Source organism: Eubalaena glacialis, chromosome 4 (genome assembly GCF_028564815.1).
Source record: "Eubalaena glacialis isolate mEubGla1 chromosome 4, mEubGla1.1.hap2.+ XY, whole genome shotgun sequence".
NCBI classification, from domain to species: domain Eukaryota; kingdom Metazoa; phylum Chordata; class Mammalia; order Artiodactyla; family Balaenidae; genus Eubalaena; species Eubalaena glacialis.
The window spans coordinates 23,512,461-23,538,818 of record NC_083719.1 but is presented as its reverse complement, the minus strand read 5'-3'; the positions used below and the strand labels follow the sequence as shown (position 1 = coordinate 23,538,818).

The following is a 26,358-nucleotide window of genomic DNA, read 5'->3' as shown; positions in this document are numbered from 1 at the left end:
AGGGCCAAGATGATATATAGACAAAAAAGAGATATTACCAAATTGTTTCCCAAAACATCTGCACCAATTTATTTATTTATTTATTTATTTATTTATTTATTTATTTAGTTTTAAGTACTCCAATTTTACTGCAGCAGTATAAAAGTCATCCATTCACCACAGTGTAAGATTTAAATGCATCTGCACAAGGGTACACATTCTATAAAATGTAATAAGATTGCTGCTGCCCTGCCAAGTGTTTCCAGTCCCTACCCAGGTCCTACTGCAATACTGGTTTCCCAATAGTTTTATGGAAGCAAATCATTAAAAATAATAATAATAATAAAGCAATTAAAAAGACAAATCAAAATGCCTCAGTGACCATATATCCAGCTCAAACCTTATCTATTTAAATGTTACATTTGCCTCCCACTAATAAATCTTTATTTCACTCAAACTTGAATAATAAATCTTCCATACTGAAATATCTTCCTTGCCGAATTAATTCAAAGGAAAAAACCAAAATGATTAGTAAAGAAAAATGTAGGGATTAACATACCCTTTTGTTTTAAATATTTTTAAGGTTTAAAAATTGTTTAAAGTTTTTAATTTCTAGTAGGAAAACATATCTGAATGAGTACCCTAATGGCAAACCACTGTAAAATGTTTCAGTTGCCTTTGGGCCAGAGGGGTAGGGATTATCTTCAAAGCACCCCAGCTTTCTTCATGAGGTCAGAGGTACACTGGTTTGTATTACTGTGACATCCATTAGGTGATCTAAGTTGATTTTCCTTCAGCAGGGGCTTTATTTGTCAGAAGGCCATTATGCTTGACCTCCAAATTTGGCCAACAATTTACTGATGAGATTCGTAACCTTTGGGTTGCTCTGATATTTTGGCATATTTGCCGGGTTCTGAGCCACAACCCGGAAGGCCACCATAACTTCTGGATCCTGCATGGCTGCAAGAACCTCTGGATCACTAAGAATTTCATTGAGCCCAGGTATTCCTGCCATTCCAGACATGCCCCCTCCCATTCCAGGCATTCCTGCCATTCCAGACATGCCCCCTCCCATTCCAGGCATTCCTCCAGGAAAATTACCAGGCATTCCGTCAGGAAAGCCACCTGGAAAAGAGCCACACTGAGCCCCTGATTGTCATCTGGCTTCTTCCTCCCTCGGGGCTCTCTCATGTTCTTCCTGAGCCTTCTTGACCCTTTCTATTCTTTCTTTGATCTCTCAGTCTTCACGTTTTCGCTCATACTTTCTCCGATGTTCAGCAATTTTCTGGGCCCTTGGCTGAACTTCTTTCAGCATTGCACTAGCATCTTCATCATAATCCAGTTTACAGGCAAGGGCAAGATCATGGGCAGCTTCTTCCTAATGGCTCAAAAGTCCGTGTGCTTTCCCTCGCCACTTGTATGGCTGAGCTGAATCAGGATTTATTTCAATAGCTCTGTCACAGTCTCGGATGGCAGCATTTGGCTTCTGTAATTTGATGAAGACACTGGCTCTCTTGGCATACAGAATGGCCAAACGAGGATTTAGCTTGATGGCATCTGTGAACAAGTCAATGGCTTTCTGTAGTTCACCATCATTTAGGGTATCAATGGCAGCCACTTTTTTTTTATCATTTGCCTGATCCATCAACTCCTCAGTTATCTCTACATTTTCAACTCCCATTTCTTGAGGGGCATCAGTGTCTGGTTCAATCACACCTTCATTGTCAGTTTCTAGATCACTTTCCTCACTTGATGGTTCGTCTATCTTTATGTTTTCCTCCGCCTTCTTACTGTTTTTTCTTCCTTGGTATTTTCTTCCAATTTAGTTTTATGAGTAGCAGGTGGTATTTTACCCCCTATGCTCTCCACCCACTCTCTCAGGAAGCGCATTTCCTCGGTGTGCAGAGCGCTCGGGTCCTGCTTGCACATTTTCAGAAAGACTCAAAGCTCGCTCATTTTGCGGGGTTCCGTGGTCCGGAGGCAGCGGGAGGCGGTGGGTGCGGCGGAGGCTACGGCCCTATTCCAGGTCCGGCCTGACCTCGTAAAGGGGGCGGCGTGTAAAGGGGGCGGCGTGTAAAGGGGGCGGCTGCACCAATTTAAATTCCTAAAACACTGTTTGCGATACATCTGTTATTCAACACGGTCACTAATATAATGTATGATCAAATGTTTTCATTTTACCAATTAATTTGGTAGAAATTGCATTTTATTTGGTTTTTGTAAAAGCAAGTTTGTGGATGTTTTATAGATATTTTGGATTTAAGTCTATTAAATGTCTGTTTGAAACCCTTTGGCCAGTGATGTATTGAAATTTTGATTTTTTTTTCTTATTGAATCACAAAGAAAAATGTTACACAGGTAGAAATTATCAGACACTGACCAAAATAAAAAATTTATTTCCTGATATTTGTAATAATAAAGTAGAAATGTAAGGCAGCGGCTGGCCAATGGTTTTGCCAAATCATATATTATTTATTTGAATTTGAGTTTAAAATTATATTTTCTGCCAACAAAGCAAATGTTTAAATTTTATTTAAAAAATCTAAGTGTTAAAAGTTTAGTCTGGTAATTGTCTTTGGTTTCCTGGATGAGTTTGCTAATTTCAGATTAATTTTAATATTCAGTGATTGCCTCTGAAATTATCTTTTTGGGTGAGAATAACAGTTCACACAGAGAAAGCTCTGACGTTAATCAGCCACCACAAACACTTGCAGGCCTTTTTCCTTTATCCCAAGAACAGCGTAAGCACTAGACCTTACGTGCCCACAATATGTAAGAGAATTAAAATGAGGACAACCTATTTCCTTGGATTAAAAAAAAGAAAAAAACCCCGCCATTTATTACCAGTATTAACAGTAAACTGTATAATGAAACACCTTCTCTCCAACTTTTCTCTTGTAACTTGACTCTGGAGATCTTTCTCCATAAAAAATTAATTCTAATTTTGTTCCTCTAGTTATCGCCCTTCAGTCTGTGTTGTCTGTATGCTAAGCTCCTCTAGTTATAAAGACACCAATCATATTTGGTTAGGTCCTACCCACAATACCTAATTTTACCTTAATTACCTCTCTAAAAGCCCAATCTCCAAATATATTCACTTTTTAAGGTATTAAGAGTTAGGACTTCAACCTATGAATTTTGAGGGAATGCAATTCAGCTATAACATCAATCGGTCTTAGGCTTTTGACTTTGAGACCAACAATGGATCAAACCTGCCCTAATTTAGGTATGAAGAGGCAAAGTATAATAAACAGAGTCCTTGGAATCCTGGGATTAAGGAGCAAGGATGGGAGTGATGAGAATCAGGGCAACAATAGACATATTTAATGTATTTCACTGGAAGGATTCAAGACCTCCTACATGACTGAGTTTAAAGTTTTGTGAAGATATTCAATATTGTTTCCTTTTTCTTTTTGACAAAAACACAAACAAAGGATACTTGAAGGTGGTTTAACATTAGTGAAATAGGTTTGTATTTATAATAATAAACACAAGATATCTATATATAAATATTATAGTTGTAACATCTATGCTAAAATATCATGCTGAATGTGAAATGCATGGTAGGACCAACAATTTTTCATTATGAATTCTGTATGCCTTTGTCCCCTGGAGCTCTTTATCTCACCACCTCTTGAAAATAAATTTAGTCCTTCACTGTTCTTCAGCCCTTCTTGATAACATCCAAGTTACCCCCAAAATGACTGCTGGACCATAAAGCCAATCCTTCCTCTTCTAAGAATCATCCTTGACCAACTATTGCAGAACTTTGCAGAACTCCAAAATTTGCAGAACTTTGGCTGACCCAATCCTGCTAAAGCCCTATAAAGGATTCCTTCCTCTTGCCTAAACTAGAACACTCTTATGGAGTCTTCAAATAAAAGCTCTCATTGATTTCATTCCACAGAAGATGAACAATTCAAGGCTTTTATTTAGAAAATTAGTTTTTAAAGAATCAAAACATAGAATAAATGATGTAAAATGTAAAACATGCAGTGAGCATATGACATCCCTCTACTTCATTAACAGCCAAAATAGACAATTTTGAAGTAGACAATGACAACTTAAAATTTCAGGGTATTAAAAAAAAAGATAAAAGTAAATAAATAAATAAAATTTCAGGGTATAAAGTACTAAGCCCATTTGAGCTTCATTTTCAGATTAAAGATTACCCAGAATTATCTTTCTGAAATATTCTGAATCAGGATGCTACATAAAAGGAAGGGGTTGTTGATTTTTAAAAAATAAAACAAAATCAAATAAAAACAAACAAGCAAAAACATGTCTACCAAATGATCTTGTTATCTACATGGTCATATTATGGAACTAATTGTAATTGGTGGTAAATCCTTGTTTTTTATATTTCCAAGAATAAGTTCCTTTAAGCTTTCACTGCTTTTGAAGGACTTGGGTGATGATTTCTGGTTTCAGCCAGTTGCCATTAAACTTCTCAGGTAGACAGTGCCAGATATACCATTTGCAATATGTCTCAAACTTTAATGTACATGTGATTTGCATTTTATGAGGATCTTTTTAAAAATACATATTTTAATTTTTCAATTTTAGGTGCATCCCGATTTTCTATATTTCTAGCAAACTTTCAAGTGATGCCAGTGCTTTTGAACCACAGAATATATTTTGAATAGCAAGGCTTTAAACTGTCAAATCTACTCAGCTCAGTTCCACACATATGTTCCTGAATACTTCTGTCCTGTGAAGTCTAATAGGAATTTCATAATCTGTCTCCTAATAACATTTTCTTTTGTCCAGCCTCCGCCACCTCCCTGAAGTTTCCTATATTTTCTACAGACTTTTATGTTTCTTCCTTTATATCTACTGTTCATCTCTCAGTTACATGACTCCCTCTCTTAACAAACTGGAGATTTTCTAATCATTTCCCATCAAGACAGTTAGTTATACTTTCAATGTTGTACATTGTTTTTATCATGTGTTATTGCAGGCAGTTCCTTTACAAGGCATGTTTGAATTAATTATATTTCCCAAATTCAGCAAAGCACCTGGGATAAGGCAGGATAACATAGATGTTTACTAAAGAAAACAAAACAAAAACAAAAAAACTGGAGAGAGAAATGGATTTACAGAAATGAAAAAAATGGAGTTTATTCTTTTCAAAACTTATGCTACAAATACTGATTTTCAATTATACCTAAAATATCTAATATTAGATATTTAACCTGAATTGTCCATGTAATATGAGCCTCCATAGTTAGGTTCACACTCAGCTTCCACATTTGGCTTTTTTCCTGTTAGCTCAGAGAATTTTCAGGCTCTCTTATGAAAGAGGGATAAGTAAATTAAAGGGATCCAAGGATCCTGATAATAGAGAATAGCAACAATTAAAGTTGATGGTGACAGTCAATCATTTTACAGTGGTTATTAATCTTCCACAATTTCAATACCCTCTGCTTTAGAAGATGCTAGAAATGACTTTTGGAAAGATAAAGAATCACTAACTGAATTAAATTCAAATGGAAAATACATGTTCAAATGCAGAATTTCCAACACCTTTAAAACAAAATACCTCATACACCACTGGCAATCTAAATTTCACATTTACCACGTATGCATTTGTATCCTGTAATTTCAGTCTATTTTGTAACCAGAAAATTACTCTTTCTCTCCCCAAAATTACCCTAGGCTGCTGTCATATCATTAAAATAGACATTTTGAAAATCGGGTTTAACTACAGAGTTGAGGACATCATAGTTAACTCAGTATCTTCCAGGGCTGTTGTCCCCTTGCCCCCAGTGTTTAAAACACCTTGCCCAACCTTGTTTTTGTTGTGGTTGTTGTTGTTGTTAACAAGAAAGTATCTTGAGAGAAAACATCTATAGAGTATAATGAATGAAACAACCCTTAAATGCATGCAAACGTCCAATAGGCTTTGTTTCTCATGTCTGCTCAGGGGAAGCTATTAAGTGGCAAAGAAGTATAGATGTAGACTTTTAAAATAGATACTGCTAAGCAGCAAGTGTTTAGACTCTGACTTCATTGTTCTTTCAAACTTCTCTGCTATTTACAATACCAAAACATATAGATATGAAAAACATTGATTTAACTATAACCCTAACTGCATCCTTACAGAGTAAATGACACAAAAATCTACACAATGACTCAAAAATCTCTATCTTGGAAAGAATAAAATATGCCTTTTTCAAAGCAAATATTTTACTGTAAATATTTGCTATCAAAGTTCATAGAGTTGTTTCTCACTAAGCAGCAGGGCTGAGTATCTGAACAAGATCTCACCTTCTAATATTGCATCATGTATTTTTGTCAGGTATTTTGTAATATTGAATTCATAAAATAAAATCATTAAAATATACCTATCAATGATTTTAAATAAATTTCCTCACTTCATTTTGAAAATCTAACAATTCAAAAAAGTTTTACTTTGAGTTTTTACCCCATTTTGGTATTTATGTTAAGCATAGAGGGAAAGGAATGATATTTGGAGCAAGAAATATTCAAACTTTGACATTGTCCACTTAAACAACCTAGCTTGATGCTCATTTAACTCATCTGTAAAATGAAACACAGATTACGTACTGGATGTCTGATAGGATTAAACAAGATAATGAATGTAAAATCCATAGTAAAATGTTTATTTTATGGAAATTCTATAAATGATAGTGACTGCTATTTTATTACTTTTTACTAGTAAATGAATATATTTTCACTATGATTATTACAAATTTACAAGCATTGCACAAAGTCTTTGCATTATTTTGACAAGCTCCATCATGAATTTATATCCTGGTACACTGGTTCTTCAAAGTCATTACAGAATAGTAGTTAAAAGAATGACTGTTGGTATCAAGTATACATTTAAATTCCAGGTTCTCTAATTGTGAGTTCAACATTTTAGTCTACATTTTCTCAACTGCATGCATTTATACATATATGATTGTCTCATAGGCTTTTGCATGAAGTTGTTTGAAATTAGCAGATGTGAAGTGTTTAACTGAAAACATGGCATAACAGTTCTGTTACCTCTCCTTCCACGGTGGTAGATGTATTTATAATTCACAAAATGGGAATAATGACTGTTTATTGTTTCCCAAGTGTTTTTATATGGCACCGTTCTTTCAGGTAAGTCAAAAACAGAGGCTAAACCTTACTCTCTTTTGCAAGAGGTCTAGATGTAGAAATGCAAAATTTCCACCCATCTGACAAGGAGAAGCTTGATATTAGCAATGGGGATTTTTCACTCAAGTGATCTCTGAATATTTGCTTGCCAAGTTCCCTGGGCACAGATGATATGTATGAAGTTACTTCTGATGTGGAGGCTGGATTATCAGCTGACAATCCCCTTTCTAGGTCTAACACAAGTTCGAAACACTTGAAAAGTGCCACTCTTGATTCACTGGAACCTTCTGTCTGGCAGCTCAAGCTTGGATTCCTTTTCTGGTTCAAGGATCTTCCCCCTTGTCCCTTTGTTCCTGGAATTTTAAAACTTATTAGTTACAATCCATTTATACTTTCTCCACAAAAGCCCTGCTGTCATCTCTCTTCCCTCATCTGTCTTCTATTCACTCAGGGAGAATTTAACACATTAATCTGGAGTGTAATCACAGCTAATATGTAGTTATTAAAATACTGACTTTACTGGATGTTAAGATATACAAGTATTTCCACACTTGCTGATATATAGCTATTATACCTTAAGTATTGCCTGCCTCTTCTGCTGCCATGGAATTTCACCAGGAACCCCCTCCTCCAATATTCCCATGATCCAGAAATTAAATGATCCACCTTGGCATACAAGAGGCTTTCCAGAGTAATATGCTAGTGCAAATATCGGTATCTATGATTGCTCATTTCATTTGCTTTAAGTGGTATCATTTTTTACTTTTAACAGGGGAGGAAAATGAGATGCAAAGAGGTTATGTAAGATGCAGAGCTTCCATTCAAACCGTGTCAGCTCTGCATTCCTTACTCTCATCCTGCAGCATTTCTTGTCTGGCATAAAAGATTAAGTTTGGTCTAACTAAATATAACATTCTTATTAACAATTTTGTGACTTAAATTACAATAAAAATATGGGATCTATAAAAATCTCAGCTACAATTTTTAAGTTTGTAATATTTTTATGCAATTGTTTTAGCTCAGCACCAGTAGGAGAAGCTTCAGCATAATGAACAAAATCATTAATATTGAAAGTAATTCTCTACATAATGAAACAAAAAGGCATCTATGTCTATCAATTTAAAAAAGAAGCCATCAGGAATTCCCTGGTGGTCCAGTGGTTAAGACTCTGCACTCAGTGCCGAGGTTCGCGGGTTCAATCCCTAGTCGGGGACCTAAGATTCCGCAAGATGCAGGGACCAAAAAAAAAAAAGCAAAACAAAACAGATTTCATGTGGACACTGAGGCAGCCGGACTCCAGGAACACCCTGTGCCACCTGCCACTGCTGACCCATTCTTCCTGGCAGAGAGTGATGAGGCCAAGGCATGGGGGGCGCGGCAGCCTGTGGGCCCAGGTGGAGCAGCTCGGGGCGGAGCTACAGCGGGAGCTGCGGCGCGGCGAGGAGCAGTGCAACAGCTCCGGTGGAGAGCGGCTGGCCTGGCCGGCGGAGAAGGAGCAGGTGATCTGCTACCAGAAGCAGCTGCAGCACAACTACATCCGGATGTACCGACACAACCGGCCGCTGGAGCACGAGCTGCAGCCGCTCAGCCTCGAGCTGGAGACCTGGGAACTCGGGGACCCGGGCCTGGCGGAGCCGGCTCCCCGCCTCTGCCTGCAGGCGATCACCGCCACCAAAATCTAGGGCTTTGGCATCCAGCTCTGTGGGGAGCTCTACTGAATGCAGGCGGTAGCCTCAGATCCACTGAGGGCCCCGATGTCTGAGGGCCCCAGAACCCCTCTGCCAAGGACTCCGGCTGCCCTATGACTTGGATGAGAAAGATCAGACTCCTTGAAGGTCCCCGTGTTCACTGTCACCCAGAGGCGAGTCCTACTCACTCGATCTGTTTCTCTCCACAACTACTGCCATTGCACTCTGCCAACCCCATTCATCTCCAGCGCCACCTAGCCAGGGGGTTCATCATCTCCAAGTTCACCCCCATCCCAAAGCCAGAGTGAGCCAGAGAGCACCAGCTGTTCCAGACGTGCCTGCTCCCACCCTGCCCAAGTTAGGGGACAGGGCTGGGCCTGGGGTCTGATCCCCAGGTTCCAGCCCTGCAGTCTCTCTCCTGGGGTGAGGGGACTGCAGTCAGATCAAAGGAAGAACTCAGAAATGTCTTGTTTATTTGTGTTTGTGACCAAGTGGCCCCTCCCCACACTCAGGTTTATGGCCTCATTTTCATTTGTATATTTTTCATATTGTAAATTTCTTGTACAAACCCAAAGAAAAAAAATTTTTTTAATTTTTATTAAAGAAAAAAAGCCATCAGAAGAGTTTGATGTTATTCTCCAGGAAACACTGTGTTCCAGACAAGTGCATTGTTTTTCAGAAAGGGACAGATTAAAAACAAACAACTTAGCAGTCATTTACAAAAAAAAAATTTTTTTAAAAACTACAGGAATCAAGACAGTATTGTACTGGCACAAAAACAGAAATACAAATCAGTGGAACAGGATAGAAAGCCCAGAGATAAACCCAAGCACCTATGGTCACTTTATCTTTGATAAATGAGGCAAGAATATACAATGGAGAAAAGACAGCCTCTTCAATAAGTGGTGCTGGGAAAACTGGACATGTAAAAGAATGAAATTAGAACACTCCCTAGCACCATACACAAAAATAAACTCAAAATGGATTAAAGACCTAAGTGTAAGGCCAGACACTATAAAACTCTTAGAGTAAAACATAGGCAGAACACTCTATAAATCACAGCAAGATCCTTTTTGACCCACCTTCTAGAGAAATGGAAATAAAACCAAACATAAACAAATGGAACCTAATGAAACTTAAAAGGTTTTGCACAGCAAAAGAAACCATAAACAAGATGAAAAGACAACCCTCAGAATGGGAGAAAATATTTGCAAACAAATCAATGGACAAAGGATTAATCTCCAAAATTTACAAGCAGCTCATGCAGCTCAATATCAAAAAAACAAACAGCCCAATCCAAAAATGGGCAGAAGACCTAAATAGACATTTCTCCAAAGAAGATATACAGATTGCCAACAAACACATGAAAAGATGCTCAGCATCACTAATCATTAGAGAAATGAAAATCAAAACTACAATGAGGTATCACCTCACACCAGTCATAATGGCCATCATCAAAAAAAATCTACAAACAATAAATGCTGCAGAGGGTGTGGAGAAAAGGGAACCCTCTTGCACTGTTGGTGGGAATGTAAATTGATACAGCCACTATGGAGAATAGTATGGAGGTTCCTTAAAAAACTAAAAATAGAACTACCGTATGACCCAGCAATCCCACTACTGGGCATATACCCAGAGAAAACCATAATTCAAAAAGACACATGCACCCCAATGTTCATTGCAGCACTATTTACAATAGCCAGGTCATGGAACAACCTAAATGCCCATCGACAGACGAATGGATAAAGAGGATGTGGTACACATATACAATGGAATATTACTCATCCATAAAAAGGAACGAAATTGGGTCATTTGTAGATATGTGGATGAATCTGGAGACTGTCATACAGAGTTAAGTAAGTCAGAAAGAGAAAAACAATTATCATATATTAACGCATATATGTGGAACCTAGAAAAATGGTACAGATGAACCGGTTTGCAGGGCAGAAATTGAGACACAGATGTAGAGAACAAACATATGGACACCAAGGGGGGAAAGCGGTGGCGGGTGGGGGTGGTGGTGTGATGAATTGGAAGATTGGGATTGACATGTATACGCTGATGTGTAAAAAATGGATGACTAATAAGAACCTGCTGTATAAAAAAATAAATAAGATAAAATTCAAAAATTCAAAAAACAAAAACAAAACGAGTACACCATTTGACTTATAATTACGTTTCTAGGAATTTATCCTAAGAACCTAACCAGAGATGAATCCAAAGATTTACACATAAGGAGTGTGCACCTTTATTATACCTAAAAAACAACTAAATGTCCAATACTTAGGGACTGGCTAAATAAAGTGTGGTGCATGCTTATATTAGAGTATTATATTTTTTAAAAGGTATTTAACAAAACAGAAAACGAACACATTTGGGGAGTATTTTTTAATGATTTGATAAATAGTTTCCACTATACTTAGATTGTTTGATAAGCAGCATTTTGTATGTGTTTGTGCGTGTGTGTGTGTGTGTATGTACAAAGAGAGAGAGAGAGAGAGAGATCAATTTAAATATTGATCTTTAAATACAGATCAATATTTAAATTGTATGTGGATTCATATTATCTACTGTTTTAAAATATTTTCATATATATTACCCTGGGAATAACATGTAAACACAATCCTGCATCCGTGAAAAGGGGAAGGGCTTCATTCAGAAAAACAACTGCTTTCACCCTTCTCCTGAAGAAGCTGATAATCCAAAGTACAGAGAGACAAATCCTGCCCTAGAATATGCTGTAATACTTCTTAAAATATCTCAAAGAACGTATTGCTATCGCATTAAGAAGAATTTGAACATGCTTATCCTGCTGCATAGGTTTTTATCAATTCTTTTTTACTCCTAATCAAATAATGAAGTGAATAACATAGTCTGGGTTCTTCCACATGTCCGTACATGCTTTTCAAGTTCTTTCATGCTATAGTCCTCTTTGCTGTGTTGTTCCACATCCAACAGCTCAAAATTCTGATTTTCAAGCCTTCCTGTCATCTCTCCTGTTTTCTCTTTGCTCCCATTCCTTTATGAATTCTAAAAACTTGAATCTTTGGGTGTTTATTAGCTTCTGTCCAGCTATAGTTACACCAACAAGTTGAGATTTTTATGAAATGTAAGTGGAATGGTGCCCTTGCTGATTCTCTCAGCTCTTTTATCTATGTTTGACACACTCACTCTGCCATATATATATATATATATATATATATATATATACACTCACATATGCATATATATATAAATTAGAATATGTATTATGCAAACACTAAAAAATAATTTTGGAAATTAGGAAAACTTGTTTGAAACTGGAGAAACAGGTTATAACTACGAGAATAAGATGTTCTCTCCCCCAAAGAGAAACTGAGAATGGAGTCTGAGAACCCTTAAATCTCAAATATTCCATGATATCTTTGATGAATGTTATGGACTGATTTGTGCCTGTCACCCCGGGCCAATTCATATGTTAAAATCCTAACCCTCAGTGCCTAAGATTGTGACTGTATTAGGAGACAGAGGTAACTAAGTTAAAATGAGGTCATTAGGGTGACATGAGGAGACGATGTCTATCTGCTATGGTCTGAATGTTTGAGTGCCTTCAAAATTCACATTTGAGAATCCTGGTGCCCAATGTTGTAGTGTTAGACAGTGAGGCCATTAGGTCATGAGGGTAGAACCCTCATGAATAGGATTAGTGCTCTTACAAAAGAGACCCGGAAGAGCTCCCTAGCCCCTCCTGCCACATGAGGATACAAAGAGACATCTGCAACCCAGAAGAGGTTCCGAACCCAATCATGCTGACACCCTAATCTCAGACTTCTCGCCTCCACAACTGTTAGCAATAAATTTGTGTTGTTTATAAGCCACTCAGTCTGTGGTATTTCACTATAGCAACCAGAAGGGCCTAAGACTATAGGGGAGGAAAAAGTTCTCCTTGACCTTCTTAGGGCCCCTGGCTGGGTCTGAAAATTAAATTGTCAAAGACAAATTACTAGGAGAAAAGCATACAAATTGATTTAGTATAAGTTTTATGTGAAATGTGAGCCTTCATAAAGAAATGAAGATCTGAAGAAACAGTTAGATCCAAGTTTTTGGTGCCAGGTTTGATGAAGAGTGGACAGTCATGGAGGAATATGATAGGTTAAAGAATATGAGGTAAGTGCAGTGTAGGAAACTGGGGGAAACATAACAAGACTTGTTTTTTTAGATTCTTCTTAATATTTCTTTGCCTCCAGAGATAAGGATATATATATATATCCATATCTATCTATCTATCTATATATATGGATATATATATAATATATAGAGATAGATATATATAGAGAGAGAGGTATATATACCTGGTCTAATGTGTCATTTAAAGCCAGTGTTTTCTTATTGACTTTCTGTCTGGATGATCTGTCCATTGATGTAAGTGGTGTGTTAAGGTGTCCTGCTATTATTGTGTTATGGTCAATGTCTCACTTTATGTCTGTTAATATTTACTTTATGTATTTAGGTGCTCCTATGTTGTGTGCATATATATTTACAATTGTTATATCTTCTTCTTCAATTGACCCCTTGATTATTATGTAATGTCCTTCTTTCTCTTTTGTTACAGTCTTTTTTAAAAGTCTATTTTCTGATATGAGTATTGCTACCCCAGCTTTCTTTTGGTTCCATTTGCATGGAATATCTTTCCCATCCTCTCACTTTTAGTCTGTATGGGTCTATAGAGCTGAAGTGAGTCTCCTATAGGCAGCATATATAGGGGTCTTGTTTTTGTATCTATTCAACTAGTCTATGTCTTTTGATTGGAGCATTTATTCCATTTGCATTTAAAGTAATTGTTGATAGATATTTACTTACTGCTGTTTTGTTATTTGATTTTGTGGGGTTTTTTGTAGTTCGATTTTGTTCCTTTTTTTTCTTCTTTTGTTCTCTTCCCTTGTGATGTGATGACTATCCTTAGTTTATGTTTGGATCATATATCATCAGCCAAGGAAAGAGTCCTCAGAAGAAACCAACCCTGCCTACTGACATCTTGATCTCAGATTTCTGGTCTCAGAATTGTAAGAAAATAATTTTTTGTTGTTTAAGCCACCCGGTCCGTGGTACTTTGTTATAGCAGCCCAAACATACTAGTATAGTTAATAAGTAAGGAGTCTGGTTTCTGGACAAAATCCTACAGAGGATTTTTAGGCCCAACCATAGGCAATTACAAAGGCTTTGCTTGACTAACCTCACAGGAGACAGCTCCTCCTACACCAGACATGGTCCTCAGCCAAAGCTGTAGTCTCTGAAGGGAGTTGCAGTGAAAGAATCAGGCTCCACCTTTGCCAGCCTTGCTCTTTTGCATATCTGCATTCCTAGCACGTGTGCCTCATTTGGAGGTCTCTTTCTTTGTCAGGGTCCCTCAGCAGTCCCCCCAGGGACTGGGTCCCTTCCCCAGTCATCTGTGCAAAGACCTCCTTATGAAGGAGGAGGAGAAGCTTGAAAACACTTTTCTCTTCTTCTATCTCAGTACTTTTTGACTCCTGATTTTTTCTCCTCACTCTTCTCTTGGCTCCCACAGTCACTAAATGGCAGTAGCTTTTTGCTTAGAGATCCCTCAGCAGCGGTAAAATTGTCCCTGTCTGTGCTGATGCATCTGACCCTTGCCTGGTGCCTACGGTGAAAAATGGAACATTACGCAGCTGACATCTTTTACTGTTTACCCTCTTGCTTATACTGCTGCAATAAGCAATTAAAGGCTTGACTGTTACTTTAATTTTGCCTCCTTGTCTTAATCGACTCCCCCAACAATGACAGCTCAGCTTTCCCCAGCTCAGCTCTTGACAATTAGAAGTCTGATATAAGAGGCATGTGACTAAACTTTAGGCCTACTTTTCATTCCTGTTACAAATGAAGAGTCACAATTTAGAATAAGGAATGTAAGGAATGTGTCTTGCTCTCCTATACATGAAGTTTTTACTTCATTCTGAGATGGTTGCCTTGGATATGATGAATCAAATTTAGTTAACATTCCTGGTTGAAAGTAGTAAATGCAACTCTGGCTGATTTTTTCTGTTGATTAAGCATTAGCTAAGTTTATTAAAGGATTTTAGGAAACTTACAAAACTTTTAGAAGAGCTGGAGGACCTAATTTAGTAATAAATTTCCAGAGACAACAAATGAGATCCTCATACAGAACTGGTATGAACAGAAAATATCCTTGCTGCCACCAAGATGTGTACACAAAGAGCTGTGTCTCTCCTGCTCGAGGAATTCAATCTTGTAATTATTATTACCACCACATTCACCAGTGAAAGAGAGAGAGAGGATTTCTTAGTACCTTTCCACCTCTGTCCCAGCTCCTTGGTCAAAGTCAAGAAGGAATGTGTGTAACAGGCAGAGACTAATGCAGATGTCTGAGCATCTGCCGTACTCAGAAGCTGTGCAGTGATGTGGTTAAGACCACAGACTCTGATGTGCCACTGCCCATCTATCACATGAAAAAGTTGTGTGAACTTCTGTAAGTTTCTTAAACTCTCTGTACCTCTGATTCTTCATCTGTAAAATAAGAATAAAAGTGGTTTCATTTGCAAATATTTTCTCCCATTCTGAGGGTTGTCTTTTTATCTTGTTTATGGTTTCCTTTGCTGTGCAAAAGCTTTTAAGTTTAATTAAGTCCCATTTGTTTATTTTTGTTTTTAATTTCTGTTACTCTAGGAGGTGGGTCAAAAAAGATCTTGCTGTGGTTTATGTCAAAGAGTGTTTTTCCTGTTTTCCTCTAACAGTTTTATAGTGTCTGGTCTTACATTTAGGTCTTTAATCCATTTAGAGTTTATTTTTGTGTATGGTGTTAGGTAGTGTTCTAATTTCATTCTTTTACAGGTAGCTGTTCAGTTTTCCCATCACCACTTATTAAAGAGGCTGTCTTTTCTCCATTGTATGTTCTGTTAATCTCCAAAATATACAAACAGCTCATGGAGCTCAATATCAAAAAAACAAATAACCCGATTAAAAAATGGGCAGAAGACCTAAATAGACATTTCACCAAGGAAGACATACAGATGGCCAAGAGGCACATAAAAAGATGCTCAACATCATTAATTATTAGGGAAATGCAAATCAAAACTACAATAAGGTATCACCTCACGCTGGTCAGGATGGCTATTATCAAAAAATCTAGAAACAATAAATGCTAGAAAGGGTGTGGTGAAAACGGAACCCTCCTGCACTGTTGGTGGGAATGTAAATTGATACAACCACTATGGAAAACAGTATGGAGGTTCCTTAAAAAACTAAAAATAGAACTACCATATGACCCAGCAATCCCACTACTGGGCATATACCCTGAGAAAACCATAATTCAAAACGAGTCATGTACCACAATGTTCATTGCAGCGCTATTTACAATAGCCAGGACACGGAACCAACCTAAATGTCCATCCACAGATGAATGGATAAAGAAGATGTGACACATATTTACAATGGAATATTACTCAGCCGTAAAAAAAATGAAATTGAGTTATTTGTAGTGAGGTGGATGGACCTAGAATCTGTCATACAGAGTGAAGTAAGTCAGAAAGAGAAAAACAAATACCATATGCTAATGCATATATATGGAATCTAAAAAAAAAAAAATGGTACTGATGCACCTAGTTGCAGGGCAGGAATAAAGATGTAGACATGGAGAATGGACTTGAGGACACAGGGTAGGAGGGGGAAGCTGGGGCGAAGTGAGAGTGGCATCGACATATATACACTACCAAATGTGAAATAGTTAGCTAGTGGGAAGCAGCAGCACAGCACAGGGAGATCAGCTCGGTGCTTTGCGATGACCTAGAAGGGTGGGATAAGGAGGATGGGAGGGAGGCTCAAAAGGGAGGAGATATGGGGATGCGTATGGCTGATTCACTTTGGTGTACAACAGAAACTAACACAGTATTGTAAAGTAATTATACTCCAATAAATATCTATTAAAAAAAAAAAAAGAAGAAGAATAGTGGTAAAACCTCTTTGGGTTCTTGTGAGGGATAAATAATTTTAAATAAATAAAACATTTAGAACAATACATGGAATACTATTACCATTATTATTTTTCAATACTTTTAATTGCAAGAGAGACAAGAGGTGATTATCAAGTATTATTTTTTCCTGTCGGGTGGGATGGGATTTTGATCTAAATCACACACGATAAATAGGAAACTCTCCAAATATTCCATGGCATCCACCTTTTTGGGATACTAAAATAAAAACTTCATAAGAAGGTAGGAAATATCTTCTTTCTCTTTGTATGTATAGAATATACTATATATGAGAATATACTATATATAATACATATTGTATACTCTATATGTACTATATATGAAAATTAATGTAATATAAAACTTTGTGATTTTTTTCATAATTCAAGAGGTAATTACTGAAAAAAAAAGACCATTGCTTAAGACTTATGCTCTGTGGATATTAAAGATGGAATAGATGAGTGGAAGTCTTTTGAAAGGTCATACTCCCACAATCAGACTTCTGAGATCTGGTATGTCAGTCAAAATTTTATACCTGATTAACCAGCTAAATATACTGAGACCAAAGGATTCTGGCATGGAGGAACGTATTGCAAGAAGTATAAGCCTGGGGGAAGGCTTTGGAGGCAAAATCAATCCATGAAAGTAAAAGCGAGGGGGATTCTAAATACCAGAGCGGGGAAAGTCCACCCCCAGCAATGCTTTGGCACTGCCTTTTTGTTTCTGTCTCTGGATCAGTGAGCTTAATTCTTCACTTCAGTAAAGGCTTTGTAAGAGGAATAGAGAAAAAAAGTGTTCTTTTTTTTTGGTCCCTAAGGTTAAACATTGTTTTAAAGTAGTATATGAAACATTATCTTGTTTACATTGGTTTACTATATTTATTTTACTTAAATTGGATGGTAAAACAGAAAGACAGAGAATGTGCAACATTCTTTAGTGTGTACAATGAATGTTGAAAGAAAATTAGCAAAAATAACTGGTAACAAGTTTTATCTGGAGGAATATAAAGTAAAATGCATTATTACTATTATTTTAGTAAACAACTATCACATTAATCACGTATACATGATTGAGTAAATTCATATTCTTAGTAATTACATGAATTTTTGTACTTAATTTTGCCCCAGAAATTACTCACAGTCAGTTGTAGTTTCTGAAACCCACACTGGTCCAATAAAACTCAACAGAATAAAATAAACACTAATAAATGAATACTGGAGATTTTCCTGCATATTCAGAGAACATCAAAATTGAATGAATAGAAAGACATTTAAGAAAATGTGAACACGCCAAATGCATGGTAAAACTTTAAGAGTACAAACATTTTTATTTTGTATTTAAAAATGTCACAATGCAAATTATAATAGCAATATCAAAAGAGAATACAGTGAAATGGCTTCAGTGGAGTGAAATGCTTTCAAATTTAGGTTAACGCTATTGTGTCTTTAACAAGTATTGTAGTAGTCTTGAAAAGTTACTACAAAAAGAATATCACTGAAAAATTCATTCAGAATAAACCTAAAATCAAAGGACCTGGTATCAAACTATCAAATATAAGAATATATATATGTATATATTCAAATATCTTTATTTGTCATCCCTGTGAGGTGAAAAAATTTCAGAAACTGAGACCTGATTGAAATAAAAAGTTATTTATTTAGTTTCTTAGGACTCCAGCCAGGGAAAAAGATTTACGAAGCGCTGGAATTTGTGTTCCTCTGGACAACAAAACAGAGACACCTCATAAAGGCAAAAACTGCAAGGCCATAGTTAGTTACATGAGTTGTTTGTCAAGCATTATTATTGGAGCAGTCAAGAAGTAAGAAGAAGTAAGAGTTAAGCAAGGATTCGTTAGAGTCTGAGTTGATTGCATAGTTATAAGCAGGAAAAACCTTGACACCACAAGGTGACAGCTAGCAGATGTTGTTTTACAAATGTTTGCTGTTCTTGGGTTTGGTATAGTTCACAGAAAGTTCAAGTTCTCAGTAGTGCAGGGATGTGTCTGAGACCAGGTCCTCAAGGGCTGCTGGACTCCTGTGTGCCTGAACTTTGATTACTCCATTATGATGTCAATCTGTCATCAATACAAAAAAAGATATATTTATAAGGAAGTGAAAACATATTTTAAGAGATTACAAATAAAAAGAATTTAAAAGAGGATATTGAAAATGAGAAGCACTGCAAGGTATATTGAGTTCTACAAAAATTATCTGTATGGTTCCTTATTTTCCTTATATTAACAATTTTGTACAACTGATATAGAATAGTAATTTAAGCTCACTAATAAATTTAGAAAATAAAGAAGATTAAAAGAAAACTATGATTCATTAACAAACTTCCCCACCCCCAATAATTGTGCACTTTTGTTTTTTAATTCTGTTCTTTTTATGAGTGTAAGCTTCTTTCCATACTCTTGCAGTTATAACATCAATAACACTTTATCTGTATTTTTCTCTTAATACTATGTGGAACATTTTTCATGTTTTAATTGGGTTAAAAACAGAGAATTTTAAATTATCCATAGTGTTTATTGAGTCATGTTAAAGTGTTCTTAATCATGGTCATATTCTAAGTAACTTTTTATGTAAATCTTTGTCTATGCTTATGATTACTTTTGGTAGAGTCTTAAAAGCCATATAATATTTATGTGAATATATGTAATACTATGATTAATATTTTATTTTTATTATAGTTTGTGGATTTGTCTTTTATTTTCAGGTGTATTAAGGCACTTTGGGATTACTGTGATGAGGGATATAGCTCCCTAACTCTAGTCAAAAAATAAAGCACACTAAGAGTAATTTGTCAATAAGAAATTAATTCCTACTTTAACTAAAAATGAAACAAGCAAAAACCTGGCAAGAACCTAATGACAGGTGAGACTGTACTGATTGGAAAAGGTGGATTGGAGAATTCATTTTAGGTCTGGCGATCGTAAAGCTGGCTCTTTGTTCCCCTCAAATCACAATTTACTCATCCAGCCATAGGGGAAAGAATGGAAAAGAGAGAAGGTTCTCCTTAGCCTGACCCAAAGGCGTATATCCTAATCAGATGAATATAACAAATGGAAAGGAGAAGGAAAACAAATATGGTATGCATAGAATTATTACTTTAAGTTACAAAAACCTCATTCACTAGTGAAATGTAGCCTAATAAAACTTCCAAATGATGACAACTCAGACTGGACACGATTACTTTTTAATGGAAATGTAAATAAATGATACACTTGAAAGAAGGGCTAGAATAGTTCCTTAGGTTTTTGTTTTTAATTGACAAATCTGAGGCACAAGAAAAGTGGCAAAGATCTCTTCACCTAAATGATTTACATTTTTAACATAATAAGAATACATCCAGTTCAATGATCTTAAATAGTTTATTTTTTCAATGTATCTAGAGCATAACTACTAATTTATTGTGCTTTTAGTCTGCGTTTTAAAGGTTACTAGTTAATATGTATCATTTTTGCATATGTTCAAATAGTTACTTGCATTGAATGAATTACCATTCTAGTTTTGGCCTATTTAAAAATTTGAGCTCAGTGCACACCATGACCCTTCCAAAACTGCAAGAACTCTTTGGGAAGTAAACCCTTATCTTGATAATATTTACTACGAATAAGTTGGCTTCAAAAAATATTTGCTAATATTTGCTTTTTTTTTAACATCTTTATTGGGGTACAATTGCTTTACAATGGTGTGTTAGTTTCTGTTTTATAACAAAGTGAATCAGCTATACATATACATATATCCCCATATCTCCTCCCTCTTGTGTCTGCCTCCCATCCTCCCTATCCCATCCCTCTAGGTGGTCACAAAGCACCAAGCTGATCTCCCTGTGCTATGCAGCTGCTTCACACTAGCCATCTATTTTATATTTGGTAGTGTATGTATGTCCATGCCACTCTCTCACTTCGTCCCACCTTAACCTTCCCCCTCCCTGTGTCATCAAGTCCATTCTCTACGTCTGCATCTTTATTCCTATCCTGCCCCTAGGTTCTTCAGAAACATTTGTTTTCTTTTTTTAGATTCCATATATATGTGTTAGCATACAGTATTTGTTTTTCTCTTTCTGACTTACATCACTCTGTATGACAAACTCTAGGTCCATCCACCTCACTACAAATAACTCAATTTCATTTCTTTTTATGGCTGAGTAATATTCCATTGTATCTATGTGCCACATCTTCTTTATCCATTCATCTGTTGATGGACACTTAGGTTGCTTCCATGTCCTGGCTATTGCAAATAGTGCTGCAATGAACATTGTGGTACATGACTCTTTTTGAATTATGTTTTTCTCAGGGTACATGCCCAGTAGGGGGACTGCTGGGTCATATGGTAGTTCTGTTTTTAGTCTTCTAAGGAACCTTCGTAGGGTTCTCCATAGTGGCTGTATCAATTTACACTCCTACCAACAGTCCAAGTGGGTTCCCTTTTCTTCACACCCTCTCCAGCATTTATTGCTTGTAGATTTTTTGATGATGGCCATTCAGACTGGTGTGAGGTGATACCTCATTGTAGTTTTAATTTGCATTTCTCTAATAATTAGTGATGTTGAACATCCTTTCATGTGTTTGTTGGCAACCTGTATAACTTCTTTGGAGAAATGTCTATTTAGGTCTTCTACCCTTTTTTGGCTTGGGTTGTTTATTTTTGATATTGAGCTGCATGACTGCTTGTAAATTTTAGAGATTAATCGTTTGTCAGTTGCTTCTTTGCAAATATTTTCTCCCACTCTGAGGATTGTCTTTTGTCTTATTTATGGTTTCCTTTACTGTGCAAAAGCTTTTGTTTCATTAGGTCCCATTTGTTTATTTTTGTTTTTATTTCCATTTCTCTAGGAGGTAGGTCAAAAAGGATCTTGCTGTGATTTATGTCATAGAGTGTTCGGCCTATGTTTTTCTCTGAGAGTTTTAAAGTGTCTGGCCTTACATTTAGGTCTTTAATCCATTTTGATTTTATTTTTGTGTATGGTGTTAAGGAGTGTTCTAATTTCCTTCTTTTACATGTAACTGTTTTCCAGTTTTCCCAGCACCACTTATTGAAGAGGCTGTCTTTCCTCCATTGTATATTCTTGCCTCCTTTATCAAAAATAAGGTGAACATAGGTGCGTGGGTTTATCTCTGGGTTTTCTATACTGTTCCATTGATCTATATTTCTGTTTTTGTGCCAGTACCATATTGTCTTGATTACTGTAGCTTTGTAGTATAGTCTGAATTCAGGGAGCCTGATTCCTCCAGCTCCATTATTCTTTCTCAAGATTGCCTTGGCTATTCGGGGTCTTTTGTGTTTCCATACAAATTGTGAAATTTTTTGGTCTATTTCTGTGAAAAATGCCATTGGTAGTTTGATAGGGATTGCACTGAATCTGTAGATTGCTTTGGGTAGTATATTCATTTTCACAATGTTGATTCTTCCAATCCAAGAATATGGTATATCTCTCCATCTGTTTGTATCATCTTTAGTTTCTTTCATCATTGTCTTATAGTTTTCGGCATACAGGTCTTTTGTCTCCTTAGGTAGGTTTATTACTAGGTATTTTATATTTTTGTTGCAGTGGTAAATGGGAGTGTTTCCTTAATTTCTCTTTCAGATTTTTCATCTTTAGTGTATAGGAATGCAAGAGATTTCCGTGCATTAACTTTGTTTCCTGCTACTTTACCAAATTCATTGATTAGCTCTAGTAGTTTTCTGGTGGCATCTTTAGGATTCTCTATGTATAGTATCATGTCATCGGCGGACAGTGACAGTTTTACTTCTTCTTTTCCAATTTGTATTCCTGTTATTCCTTTTTCTTCTCTGATTGCTGTGGCTAAAACTTCCAAAACTATGTTGAATAATGAGTGGACAACCTTGTCTTGTTCCTGATCTTAGAGGAAATGTTTTCAGTTTTTCACCATTGAGAACAATGTTGGCTGTGGGTTTGTCATATATGTCCTTTATTATGTTGAAGTAAGTTCCCTCTATGCCTACTTTCTGGAGAGTTTTTATCATAAATCGGTGTTGAATTTTGTCGAAAGCTTTTCCTGAATCTATTGAGATGATCATATGGTTTTTCTCCTTCAATTTGTTAATATGGTGTATCACATTGATTGATTTTCATATATTGAAAAATCCTTGCATTCCTGGTATAAACCCCACTTGATCATGGTGTATGATCCTTTTAATGTGCTGTTGGATTCTGTTTGCTAGTATTATGTTGAGGACTTTTGCATCTATGTTCATCAGTGATATTGGCCTGTAGTTTTCTTTTTTTGTGACATGTTTGTCTGGTTTTGGCATCAGGGTGATGGTGGCCTTGTAGAATGAATTGGGGAGTGTTCCTCTCTCTGCTATATTTTGGAAGAGTTTGAGAAGGATAAGTGTTAGCTTTTCTCTAAATGTTTGATAGAATTCGCCTGTGAAGCCTTCTGGCCCTGGGCTTTTTTTTTGTTGGAAGATTTTTAATCACAGTCTCAGTTTCAGTGCTTGTGATTGGTCTGCTTATATTTTCTATTTCTTCCTGGTTCAGTCTCGGAAGGTTGTGCTTTTCTAAGGATTTGTCCATTTCTTCCAGCTTGTCAATTTTATTGGCATATAGTTGCTTGTAGTAATCTCTCATGATCCTTTGTGTTTCTCAAGTGTCAGTTGTTACTTCTTTTTCATTTTTGATTCTATTGATTTGAGACTTCTCCCTTTTTTTCTTGATGAGTCTGGCTAATGGTTTATCAATTTCGTTTACCTTCTCAAAGAACAAGCTTTGGTTTTATTGATCTTTGCTATCGTTTCCTTCATTTCTTTTTCATGTATTTCTGATCTGATCTTTATGATTTCTTTCCTTCTGCTAACTTTGGGAGTTCTTTGTTCTTCTTTCTGTAATTGTTCAGGTGTAAGTTTAGATTATTTATTTGAGTTGTTTCTTGTTTCTTGAGGTAGGATTGTATTGCAATAAACTTCCCTCTTAGAACTTCTTTTGCTGCATCCCATAGGTTTTGGGTCAGAGTGTTTTCATTGTCATTTGTTTCTAAGTATTTTTTGATTTCCTCTTTGATTTCTTCAGTGATCTCTTGGTTATGTAGTACTGCATTGTTTAGCCTCCATGTATTAGTATTTTTTACAGATTTATTCCTGTAATTGATATCTAGTCTCATAGCATTGTGGTCGGAAAAGATACTTGATAGGATTTCAATTTTCTTAAATTTACCAAGGTTTGATTTGTGACCCAAGATATGATCTATCCTGGAGAATGTTCCATGGGCACTTGAGAAGAAAGTGTATTCTGTTGTTTTTGGATGGAATGTCCTATAAATATCAATTAAGTCCATCTTGTTAATGTGTCATTTAAAGCTTGTGTTTCCTTATTTATTTTCATTTTGGTTGATCTGTCAATTGGTGAAAGTGGGGTGTTAAAGCCCCCTATTATTATTGTGTTACTGTCGATTTCCCCTTTTATGGCTGTTAGCATTTGCCTTATGTATTGAGGTGCTCTTATGTTGGTTGCATAAATATTTACAATTGTTATATCTTCTTCTTGGATTGATCCCTTGATCATTATGTAGTGTCCTTCTTTGTCTCTTGTAATAATCTTTATTTTAAAGTCAATTTTTTCTGATACGAGAATTGCTACTCCAGCTTTCTTTTGATTAACATTTGCATGGAATAACTTTTTCCATCCCCTCACTTTCAGTCTGTATGTGTCACTAGGTCTGAAGTGGGTCTCTTGTAGACAGCATATATATGGGTCTTCTTTTTGTATCCATTCAGCCAGTCTATGTCTTTTGGTTGGAGCATTTAATCCACATACATTTAAGGTTATTATCGATATGTATGTTCCTATTACCATTTTCTTAATTGTTTTGGGTTTTTTATTGTGGGTCTTATCCTTCTCTGTGTTTCCTGCCTAGAGAAGTTCCTTTAGCATTTGTTGTACAGCTGGTTTGGTGGTGCTGAACTCTCTTAGCTTTTGCTTTTCTGTAAAGGTTTTAATTTCTCTGTCAAATCTGAATGAGATCCTTGCTGAGTAGAGTAATCTTGGTTGTAGGTTTTTCGCTTTCATCACTTTAAATATGTCCTGCCACTCCCTTCTGGCTTGCAGAGTTCCTGCTGAAAGATCAGCTGTTAACCTTATGGGGATTCCCTTGTATGTTATTTGTTGTTTTTTCCTTGCTGCTTTTAATATTTTTTCTTTGTATTTAATTTTTGATAGTTTGATTAATATGTGTCTTGGAATGTTTCTCCTTGGATTTATCCTGTATGGGTCTCTCTGTTCTTCCTGGACTTGATTGACTATTTCCTTTCCGATATTAGGGAAGTTTTCAACTATAATCTCTTCAAATATTTTCTCAGTCCCTTTCTTTTTCTCTTCTTCTTCTGGGACCCCTATAGTTAGAATGTTGGTGCGTTTAATGTTGTCCGAGAGGTTTCAAACACTGTCCTCAATTCTTTTCATTCCTTTTTCTTTATTCTGCGCCGCAGTAGTTATTTCCACTATTTTATCATCCAGGTCATTTATCCATTCTTCTGCCTCAGTTTTTCTGCTATTGATTCCTTCTAGAGAATTATTAATTTCATTTATAAGGTTTTTCATGATTGTTTATTTGCTCTTAGTTGTTCTAGGTCCTTGTTAATTATTTCTTGTATTTCCTCCATTCTATTTCCAAGATTTTGGATCATCTTTACTATCATTACTTTGAATTCTTTTTCAGGTAGACTGCCTATTTCCCCTTCATTTGTTTGGTCTAGTGGGGTTTTACCTTGCTCCTTCATCTGCTGTGTGTTTCTCTGTCTTCTCATTTTGCTTAACTCACTGTGTTTAGGGTCTCCTTTTCACATGCTGCAGGTTCATAGTTCCTGTTGTTTTTGGTGTCTGCCCCCAGTGGCTAAGGTTGGTTCAGTGGGTTGTGTAGGTTTCCTGTTGGAGGGGACTGTTGCCTGTGTTCTGGTGGATGAGGTTGGATCTTGTCTTTCTGGTGGGCAGGACCACATCTGGTGGTGTGTTTTGGGGTGTCTGTGACCTTATTATGATTTTAGGCAGCCTCTCTGCTAATGTGTGGGGTTGTGTTCCTGTCTTGCTAGTTGTTTGACATAGGTTGTTCAGCATTGTAGCTTGCTCGTCATTGAGTGGAGCTGGGTCTTAGCATTGAGATGGAGATCTCTGGGAGAGCTTTCACCATTTGATATTACATGGAACCAGGAGGTTTCTGGTGGACTAATGTCCTGAACTCAGCTCTCCCACCTCAGAGGCACAGGCCTGACACCTGGCCAGTGCATGAAGACACTATCAGCCTCATGGTCAGAAGAAAAGGGAGAAAAAAGAAAGAAAAAAATAAAATTAAATAAAGTTATTAAAATAAAAAATAATAAAAATTATTAAAAATAAAAAAATTAAAGTAATAAAAAAAGGAAAAAATAAAAGAAGGAAGGAAAGAAAGAAGTGAGCAACCAAGCCAAAAAACAAATCCACAAGTGATAACAAGCGCTAGAAACCATACTAAAAAAAAAAAAAAGGACAGACAGAACCCTAGTACAAATAGTAAATGCAAAGCTATACAGACAAAATGACAAAAGAAGCATACACATACACACTCACAAAAAAAGAAAAAGGAAACAATATATATATCT

General features: G+C 36.4%; 1 pseudogene; it reads right to left on the bottom strand.

Annotated features, from left to right (window-relative positions):
- Positions 1-802: 802 nt before the first annotated feature.
- LOC133090492 (hsc70-interacting protein-like) lies at positions 803-2,106 on the bottom strand (annotated as a pseudogene).
- Between the last annotated feature and the right edge of the window lie 24,252 nt (positions 2,107-26,358).